The sequence below is a fragment of the Microcaecilia unicolor genome, chromosome 14 (assembly GCF_901765095.1).
Source record: "Microcaecilia unicolor chromosome 14, aMicUni1.1, whole genome shotgun sequence".
Lineage (NCBI taxonomy): Eukaryota > Metazoa > Chordata > Amphibia > Gymnophiona > Siphonopidae > Microcaecilia > Microcaecilia unicolor.
The window spans coordinates 38,637,136-38,647,464 of record NC_044044.1 but is presented as its reverse complement, the minus strand read 5'-3'; positions in this window follow the sequence as shown (position 1 = coordinate 38,647,464).

Sequence of the window (10,329 nt, the reverse complement as noted above, 5' to 3'; positions counted from 1 at the left end):
CCTGTGTGGTGTTGCTATCACAGAGACAAGGTTCGGTGAGTCTTGTGAATGGTATGCAATTATAATACGATATAATCTCTTTAGTAAAGAAAAGACTGGCAGAAAAGGGAAAGGAATATCTTTTTACAAAACATCAAAGAACTTGCATGCAGGGAGTGTGGAAAAGAGATACTGCAAACTGTGTTGAAAGAGGCAGTGGTACATCTGTCTTACACCAGTATAATCTACATATCTACTCAGTAACTAACTGGAGATATGGCAAAATACATTCAAGAGGTGGGGGGAGGTAGGGGAAAGGTAGTTCTAACCTGCCATATGTGGATTGTCTTATCCTGTCTGCAGACTTGATTAGAAGTAGAGAGATCATGGACTCCCTTCAGTAAATTTTGCTTAGTTGAGTGGTGATAAAACCAAGAAGGAAAGGGGCAGTGTAGGATCTGGTACATAGGATGTGTGAAAACAGCAGAGAAGTCACAAAATCCTAAATCCCAGATTTCAAAAATTCTGACTCAAAAAATAGGAAAGTATGGTAAAGAGGCGCTGGCAGAGCAAGGGGAGATAAAGAAGCAGAAGAGAGAGTCAGGAGAGTCAATAAAAGTTAAGAGGTAAAAGAAACTCACCTTATTCTCTTGAGAAGTGACTGAAGACACAAAGATTAGCTTTCAATAAGTGATGATCTGAAAAAGTAAAACATGGGAAAGAATATTTGGTAGTGGTAAGGGAAGAAATCAGGAATAGGAAAGCGGAGGTGGAAGAAAGGATAATTAAAAGTTAAAGGAAGGTGGTAACAATTTTCAGGCATGATGGTGAAAGGAGGAAGATCCGAGGTGGAATTGTAATACTGGAAAGAGATAAGGTCCAAAGTATGAAAAGAGACGAGGAAAAAGCAGAAATGCTAATCAAATATTGTGACCAATTATCTGCTAAGGATACATGTGGGAGTGGGGTGCATATGACACAAGGAAGAAGAATGTGTGTGGAACTGGTAAAACTGAAAAAGGGCAAAGTCCTGGGGCCAGATGGGTTGCATCCTTGAATATTAAGGGGGTTCATAGAGATTCTGGTGCATCCACAGAAGCACATGTATTCAATAGATGTTTGGAGATGGAGTGGTCCCATGAGACCACAGAGGGTGAATAAAAAGGGTAATAGAGAGGAGGATGGAAACCAGAGGTTGGTTAATCTGATTCTAGTGGTAGGAAAATTAATGGAGATTCTTGTAGGAAAGGAGGGTGAACTGTCTATAATCCAGTGGCCTGCAGGATTTAAGACACATGTTTTTATCAGTGATAGATCATGTCAAACAAATCTGACTAATTTCTTTGATCAAGTGATTAGAAAATTAAATCAAGGACTTGTGTGGGATGTTGTTTTCTTGGATTTCAGCAAAACTTTTCCACACACAAGACTCACAAGTAAACTGAGCAGTCTAATGGGGCAGGGTCTCAAAGTGGAGAACTGGGTTAACAACTGGTAGTGTGACAGACAAGATAGGATAGTGTTAAGAGGAATTCACTTGGAGGAGCGAGAGGTGATTAATGGAGTTCAGAGGGGTCACGCTGAGGGCCAGATCTGTTCAATATCTTTCTGAGCAATGTTGTAGAGGGGGTTGACAGAAGTTGCCTTTTTTCATGGTTGGGACAAAGATCTTGAACAGAGTGGACTGGACACAATGAGACATACTAGACACGCTACCAGGAGTGGAGGAGTGGCCTAGTGGTTAGAGCACTGGTCTTGACATCCAGAGGTGGCCGGTTCAAATCCCACTGCTGCTCCTTGTGATCTTGGGCAAGTCACTCCCACTGCTGCTCCTTGTGATCTTGGGCAAGTCACTTAACCCTCCATTGCCTCAGGTACAAACTTAGATTGTGAGTCCTCCTGGGACAGAGAAATATCCAGAGTACCTGAATGTAACTCACCTTGAGCTACTACTGAAAAAGGTGTGAGCAAAATCTAAATAAATAAATAAAGATTCTAGAATTCTAAAGAATAACAAGATTCCATGCAGAATTTCAAAGTGTAGCAACATTTCATGTAGAACTCCAAAGAGTAACAAGATTCTTCGGGGTGGAGGAGTGGGCTACTGGTTAGAGCACTGGTCTTGCAATCCAGAGGTGGCCGGTTCAAATCCCACTGCTGCTCCTTGTGATCTTGGGCAAGTCACTTAACCCTCCATTGCCTCAGGTACAAACTTAGATTGTGAGTCCTCCTGGGACAGAGAAATATCCAGAGTACCTGAATGTAACTCACCTTGAGCTACTACTGAAAAAGGTGTGAGCAAAATCTAAATAAATAAATACTGTAAAAAAAAAAAAAAAAGCCCAAGGGAGTAGTCAAGTGCTTGGCATTTATGATTCAGAGATAAACTGTGCAGAACCATGCATTTATTTATTTAAGCAAATGTATTCATCGCTCATCAAAAACTCTAGGAAAACAATTCACATATTCTTAAGGCCTTCTATTAATATGTTTACTATAGTTGTAAAATTCTCCTTACAAGACTGTAATTCTATTTACTATGTAAGCTGCATTGAACCTGCTATGTGTGGGAAAGCGCGGGGTACAAATGTAATGTAATAATAATAATATATGAGCAGCGCCTGCATTTCGGGATGTCTGAAGCGCTCAATTACACCATAATATTATTCTGTAAGCTTGCACAATTGAAAAGGGTGCGTACATGTAAGAAAAGTGTCATCGTCGACACGCATCGTATCGAATTGCTGGATCTAGTTGCAGCCTCCCATGCACTTGACAGAAGCAGATGCAGCTTCTCTTTGGTGCTTCAGCATGGCTTTGTTAAAGTATTTTGTGATGGCACTGGGGCACCCTGATGCTGTTGTAGTATTGGGGTGCCAAAATGTAGGACCAATTTCCTGATCTACAATATGACGTAGTTGTAAAATTCCAAATATCAGGAATAAACAAACAAAACCCCAGCCCCCTTTTTTTTTTTTTTGAATAGCCAAAACATTAACATTAAGAATATAACATATTCCGCCATATACCTTCCGGTTCAATGTGGATTACATGTTAAAAGAGGCTGAACAAGTTTCCATCACATTTAATACATAGTTACAAACGTTAAACCAAAAAGTATAGATATGTAGCAATGAACTATAAGTAGAGGTTGACATGGGAATCAGCTATTTAAAAAAACAAAACAAAAACGGGTCAAGGCGATTAGTATACTATATAAATTAAAGGCAATTCAATAAATATATTCTTTTTAAAAAAGCACAGATATGGTGTCCCAAAACTAATTATTAGAATTCGTAACATATTTCCTAAGCAAGTTTTAATTTGTTTTTGGAAACGACTATAACTTGTAGCAGGGGCGTAGTCACAAACCCAATTTTGGGTGGGCCTGGGCCCAAGATGGGTGGGCAGAAGAACCCCACCCTGTCCCACAAGTGATTTGGTCTCTCCCTCTCTCACCTGCATGCCATATGATCTTTTAAACATCCCCCTAACCTGAATACCTTTCAAATAGCAGATTTTCACCGGCAGCGAGCAGCAACTAATACACAATGTTCATGTTGGTGCCACAGTCTTCCCTCTGATGCAACTTCCTGTTTCCGCATAGGCGAGAATACATCAGAGGGAAGGCTGCAGGGCAGGTGCGAATAGTATGTATCAGTCGCTGATCGCTGCAGGCGAAGATCTGCTATTTACAAGGCACTGTATGCAGGAGGGACAGCTGTTGGGAGTTTTTGTAGTAATTCAGTGGTGAAAGGATAACAATTTGCATCCTTAATTTAGATGGAGTGATGAATAAAAATGGCTTTAATAAGTGACCAATCTCAACTTAATCCAGCCCTACAACATGGTCTGTAGCCAGTTGGCCATTGCTGATTAACATTGGTCAGATCTGGGGACTGAAGGTTCAAAGAGACTAGTAATTGAATACCATCTGCATAAGGGCAATATGTGCTTCATCTAAAAGAAAATGCTAAACTTGTGTCTTTAAATCAAGAAAAACTCCAGACCAATCCAATAATATTATTATCTCTATCCACTTCAGCATTATTAATCCAAAGAGCTTCTGTGTTGGAAGCTTTCAGTGTCAGTCCAAGCCGAGATCTTACATTAATTAATATTCTTAACTGAAATCACCTGAAAGAGTTTGGATTTGTAATTCATCAACATAACTCTGGGATTTGAATCCTAACAATATTTAATACCGAGCACTTGTATATGTCGAAAAGGATAGAAGACAGGATAGCCCCTTATCACACAGCGTGTTCTGATTGGGGAGGGAGGGAAGACCTAATTCTCCCTGAAAGCTGCCACTTGAAAATGATTTGAACCATAACAGCAGAAGCTTAACCTCCAGCACTGGTGCCACTAAGTCTAGATTAAAGTACTTCATGACTGCTATTTAGATCTAAAAGAATTAAGAGCTTTCATTTCCTTATCAAAACTGAACTAAAAAGTCATTTGTTACAGGTAGCAAGGCAGTTTTCTTACTTAAATCTACTCCAAAAGCCTGATTGACAAGGTTGTAAACTGTTGTGCCTTATCAAATGGGTAGTGAGTTTACTTTAAACCACTCTTTCTAGCAGCTTGGATGGAAAGAAGAGATTAGTGCACATGTCCGTTATTATCTACCTTATTCGCATCTAATAAAGGATAATTTTAGAGAAAACATAAAGCATTGTTTGAAATTAGCTCTTTGGACAGTATACGCAGTATTTTTCTCTGTCAATTCTTTTCTTGTCTTGCTTCTTCACACTTCAACTTTCACATCCACCATGGCCTGGACAAGTCAAATCTTTGTATCCAGAAATACATCTCTGCACTTTAAGTTCTTGTCTAGGTCCGTCATAGCCGTCACTCAAGGGTCCTTTTTCTAAGCTGTGGTAAAAGGGAGCCTGCGCTAGCGTCAGCATATGTTTTTGAAGCTCGCTGACGCCCCCTTTTAGCACAGCGGGTAAAAGGCTGTCTTTTTTTTCTGGAAAAAAAATGGCCTTGTGGTAAGTGAACCACTTGTTGCGTGGCCATTTCAGGGTGGAGCCTTTACCATCACCCATTGAGGTGGCGGTAAGGACTTCCTCGCTAACCAGTCAGTGACCGGGCAGTGATTACCGCCGGCGCTACAAAACTAGAAAATATTTTTGTAGCACATTGGGGGTGGGAAATACTGGCTTGCAGCAAGGGCCAGTGAATTTCCTGATGCTTGTTTCATTACTGGTTATTGTTCCAAGCGGGTTAAAGTTGTCTACTCTTTCTGTTACTTCTCCATCAAAGATAAAATTGATTTTGCCAGTTGTCAGGGTCTTTGTCTCCTTCATGTTAAGGTCAGGCCCATTTTGAGATTATGATCCTTGATCTTGATAATCAGATGTTTCAAATTGCCTTCACTTTCAACCAGTATTGTGGTATCGTCAGCGTAGTGAAGATTGTTGAGTTTGACACCAATTGTAGTACTTCTCTTTTTCTTGTCTTGCATGTTAGAAATTATGGGTAAATTCTGCGACTTCCTCTAGTTCTCCTCTGGCTTTGGCTTCTGTACGTTTCTGAGCAATTTTGAGATTTCTGAAATTCGTCCAATTTGGCTGCTTCTGGGTTTTCACTTTTTGCAGGGACTTTTCACTTTCGAACATAGACAACAGACAATTACTGCAGTAAAATTATTCACATAACAGTACATAATATGGCATAGTGTACTACTTAATAATATCACAAAATTTTGCTCTAGAATCCAGTAACCCCAGAGATTACAGACTAAATAATATATTAAAGAAAAGAAACCACAATAGCCGGGGGGAGGGGGGGGGGGATACATAGATGGTCTACCCCTGAAAAGGGCACTTATCACTGGTTTCAATCAAATCTCTGAAAACAAACCTCAGCAGAAAACAACACTTCAAAGGGAGAAAAAAAAACGCTGAAGCTAAAAAACAGAGAAACACTTTTACTGTAAAAAGTCTCTACGATTAGTATTAGAAACACCATAAACTACTGAAAGAATGTCCAAAACATGCCACAAGTATACAGAGCAAAATTTATACAACTTAGCTTCTCCACCCGGGTGGTTACAACATTAAACGATATCCGCTTGGAAACGTCAACTGGGTTTATCTCCACAGTAGTGTTTTTGTAACACAATGCAGCTGCAAGGGGAACTGGTGCAAACCCTTTATAATTAGACCACTGTAGAGTGCATTACAGTAATCCAGTCTTGATGTTATTTATTTATTTATTATGACTTTTCTAGCCCACATTTTCCCAAGAAAGCTGAGGTTCAATGCGGTTTACATAAAAAATTAAGAAGAAGCATTACAAGACAATTAATACAAGAATACAACAATTACAAAAATTATTTTCATATTAGCTGAACACAATTTAAAGAAGAAGAAGAAGAAAATCCATCATGGCATGAACCACTTGTACGTTCCCATGTTTAGTCTGTCTATTGTCTGTCAGCATTTCACAGTCTGTTTCATCATCCTGATCAGGTGGATGGTAGAAACCCCCAACTATTATACTCCTTCCTATTATACATGGAATTTCTATCTATAGAAGCTTCCAGAATACACTTTGGTTCCTGCAGAACTGCTATGATACTTTTCTTTGGAGCCCTTAACATATCATGACATGACTGCTCTAACCACTAGGTCTCCCACATTATTTTATATCATCCAGTTTAGCTCAGCATCTGTTTTTGAAAAGGGTTTTTTATATAGAAACATGACGGCTGATAAGGGCCATATGACCCATCCAGTCTGCCCATCCTCTGTAACCCTTAACTCTTCCTTTTCCTAAGCTATCCCACATGCTTATCCCATGCCTTTTTAAATTCTGAAACAGTCCTCGACTCCACAACCTCCACCGGGAGGCCATTCCACACCACCACCCTTTCTGTGAAATAGTACTTCCTTAGGTTACTCCTAAGCCTATTCCCTCTTATCTTTGTCGTATGCCCCCTCATTCCAGAGCTCTCCTTCATTTGAAAAAGGCTCTCTTCCTGTACATAAATGCCCTTGAGATATTTAAACGTTTCTATCATGTCTCCTCTCTCCCTCCTCTCTTCCAGTGTATACATGTTGAGGTTCATAAGCCTGTCCCTATAATTTTTGTGTTCAAGACCGCTTACTAATTTTGTAGCCGCCCTCTGGACCGACTCTATCCTGTTTATATCTTTCCATAGGTGCGGTTTCCAGAACTGCATGCAGTACTCCAAATGGGGCCTCACTAGAGACTTATACAACGGCACTGTCACCTCCTTTTTCCTGCTGGTCATGCCTCTCTTTATGCACCCAAGCATCCTTCTGGCTTTGACCATCGCTTGAGGAATTATTGTTTAATATAGGGGCTTGTTTTCAAAGCACTCAGACTTACAAAGTTCCACAGGTTACTATGGGGCTCATTTTCAAAAGAGAAAAACATCCAAAAAGTGGCATAAAACAGCATTTGGACATCGGTATTTTTGAAACCTATTTTTCAGATGTTTTGCTATGCTGTTCGTCTGCAGTGCGTCAAATCTCAAGGGGGTGTGTCGGGACATGTTAAAGGCAGGATTTGGGCATTCCTAAAACTTGAACATTTTTCAGTCATAATGGAACAAAACAAAACTGTCCAGGACTAAAACATATGTTTTGAGCTAGATCTGTTTTTAGAACGAATACAGCACAAAAAGGTGCCATAAATGACCAGATGACCACTGGAGGGAATCAGAGATGAGCTCCCCTTACTCCCCCAGTGGTAACAACCCACCCCCCAAAGTGTGATTAAAGACCTTACCAGCCTGTATGCCAGACTCAGGTCCATTAGAGCAGCATGCAGGTCCCTGGAGTAGCCTAGTGGTGGGTGCAGTGCACTGTAGACAGGTAGACCCAGGCCCATATCTCCCCCTACCTGTTACACTTGTAGTGAAAACTGTGAGCCCTCCTAAACTCACCAAGACCCTACTGTACCCACATATAGGTTATCCTTTCACCCATAAGGGCTATGGTAGTGATGTACACTTTGAGGCAGTGGGTTTTGGGGGCTCAGTGGACAAGATAAGGGAGCAGTGGTGAGATGTGTACCTGGGATCATTTATTTGAAGTCCACTGCAGTACCCCGTAGGGTGCCCCATTGCTGTAGGAAACAGGAAGTTGCGTCAGCAGAGGGCGGGGTAGACAGCGTGAGGGAAGGCCCGATGACGATCCTCATTTCTTTTACTAGCAGTTATTTGTGAATCTGTCCCCTTTCGTCTTCATCCTATGCCCCTCTTTCCAGAGCTTCCTTTCAATTGAAAGAGACTCGTCTCCTGTGCATTTATGCTGCATAGATATTTAAAAGTCTCTATTATATCTCCCCTCTCCCACCTTTCTTCCAAAGTACACATTTTCAGATCTTTAAATCTGTCCCCATATGCTTTGAGACAGCCCTCTGGACCAACTCCACTCTGTTTATATTTTTTTGAAGGTGCATCTCCAGAAATGTACACAATATTCTAAATGAGGCCTCGCCAGAGTCTTATACAGGGGCATTATCACCTCCTTTTTCCTTCTTCCCATTCCTCTCCCTGTGCATCCAAACATCCTTCTAGCTTTTGCTGTGGCCTTTTCTACCTTTTTGGCCACCTTAAGATCATCACATATGATCACATCCAAGTCCTGCTCCTCTTTCATGCACAAAAGTACTTCATTCCTTAAACTGTATCGTTCCCTCGGGTTTTTGTAGCCCAAATGCATGACCCTGCATTTTTTAGCATTAAATCTTAGCTGCCAAATTCTGGACCATTCTTCAAGTTTCGCTAAGGCCTTTCTGGATTGACCACTGTTGGAAATAGGATGCTGGACTTGATGGACCTTTGGTCTTTCCCAGTATGGCAATACTTATGTACTTATATTATCCACACCAGCAAGGGTGTCTTCGCTATTGCATATTTTGATATCATCTTCAAAGAGGCAAACTTTACTAGACAGCCTTTTGGCAATATTACTTACAAAATTTTTTTTAAACAACAGCCCAAGAACCGAACCTTGTGGCACATTACTGGTAACATTGTTTTCTTCAGAACGAGCTCCACTTACCGCTACCCTCTGTGGCCTTCCACTCAACCAGTTCATAACTCAGTCACTTTAGGACCTATACTCAATTTACTTATTAGTCGTCTTATGTGGAACCATGTCAAAGGCTTTGCTAAAATCTAAATACACCACATCTAGCACTCTCCCTTGATCCAACTCTCTGGTCACCCAGTCAGAGAAATCAGATTTGTCTGACAAGACCTGTGTCTAGTGAAATCATGGTCCTGTAATCCATTAGATGTTTTAAGAGCATTTCCATTAATTTACTTACGGCAGAGGTCAGACTAACTGGCTTTTGTGGAGAGGGACCACAGATAAGGATCTTATAAGATGAATATTAGCAACAAGTAATGGCAATAATCTTCTAAAATATTTTTGGCCACGAGAGGGCAGGACTTCCTAAGATAAGAGTGCAGAAAAGGGTCAGTGATTGGACCCAGCCTTCTGGCTGCTCAATGTTCGGAAGCCTTGTTGTTTCAGTGCCATGTCACATCCTGGTATCACAGGGCCTCACTGCTTATGCTATTTTCCGCTAGGTCTCCGAGATGCCTGTTATGTGAATGTCATAAGTTCTAACTCTCCTGTCTTATTTTTTGACTTCTGACTTTTTCAGACACCTGCTTGTATTGTTGTTCACATAATTTGGAATCTGTCTTTTCCATGTTCTCACTGTCAGTTCACTCTGATTTCCTTTTAATGTAAAAGTGTTTTTATTGATGAATGCATAAATGATACAATATCATGCCAATCCTTAAAACTCCAATAGCAAACATTTCAAACTTGTACTAATACATCTGAACTTCTATCATCAACATTTTTATTTCCCCCCCCTCCCTTTCCCTCCCCCCTCCCTTTCCTTTTTTTATAATATGTTTATTGACTATCCATTATTGAAGAGAAATCTGTACAGAATTATTGTCAAGGAAGCTTTACAGGAACCTTTGGACTGTATCAAACAGTGATCGAAGCATTGTTCAACAAGATTCATAATGAAAATAAATATGGACTGTTGTCAACATTCTGTAGTCAGTACATGTAGTTCCTGCGTTTCATTACTTTCCATGTCTCCTCCATCATATGTCAAAGTTGTAATTATCAACAAGTTAACACCCACAGGGCAGGAGGAACATATCATAGTTTTAAATGCCATCTTCCTTTTCCCATCTCCCATACTCCCATCATTCTATATCATACTCTTCTCGTCTACCCTCCCTTCCACTCTGATTTCCTTTTAATTTTTGATATTTTTTGTGGATGCCTTGATTTGACCCATGAGTGACTATTGACTTTCCTGTGTTGTAGTTGT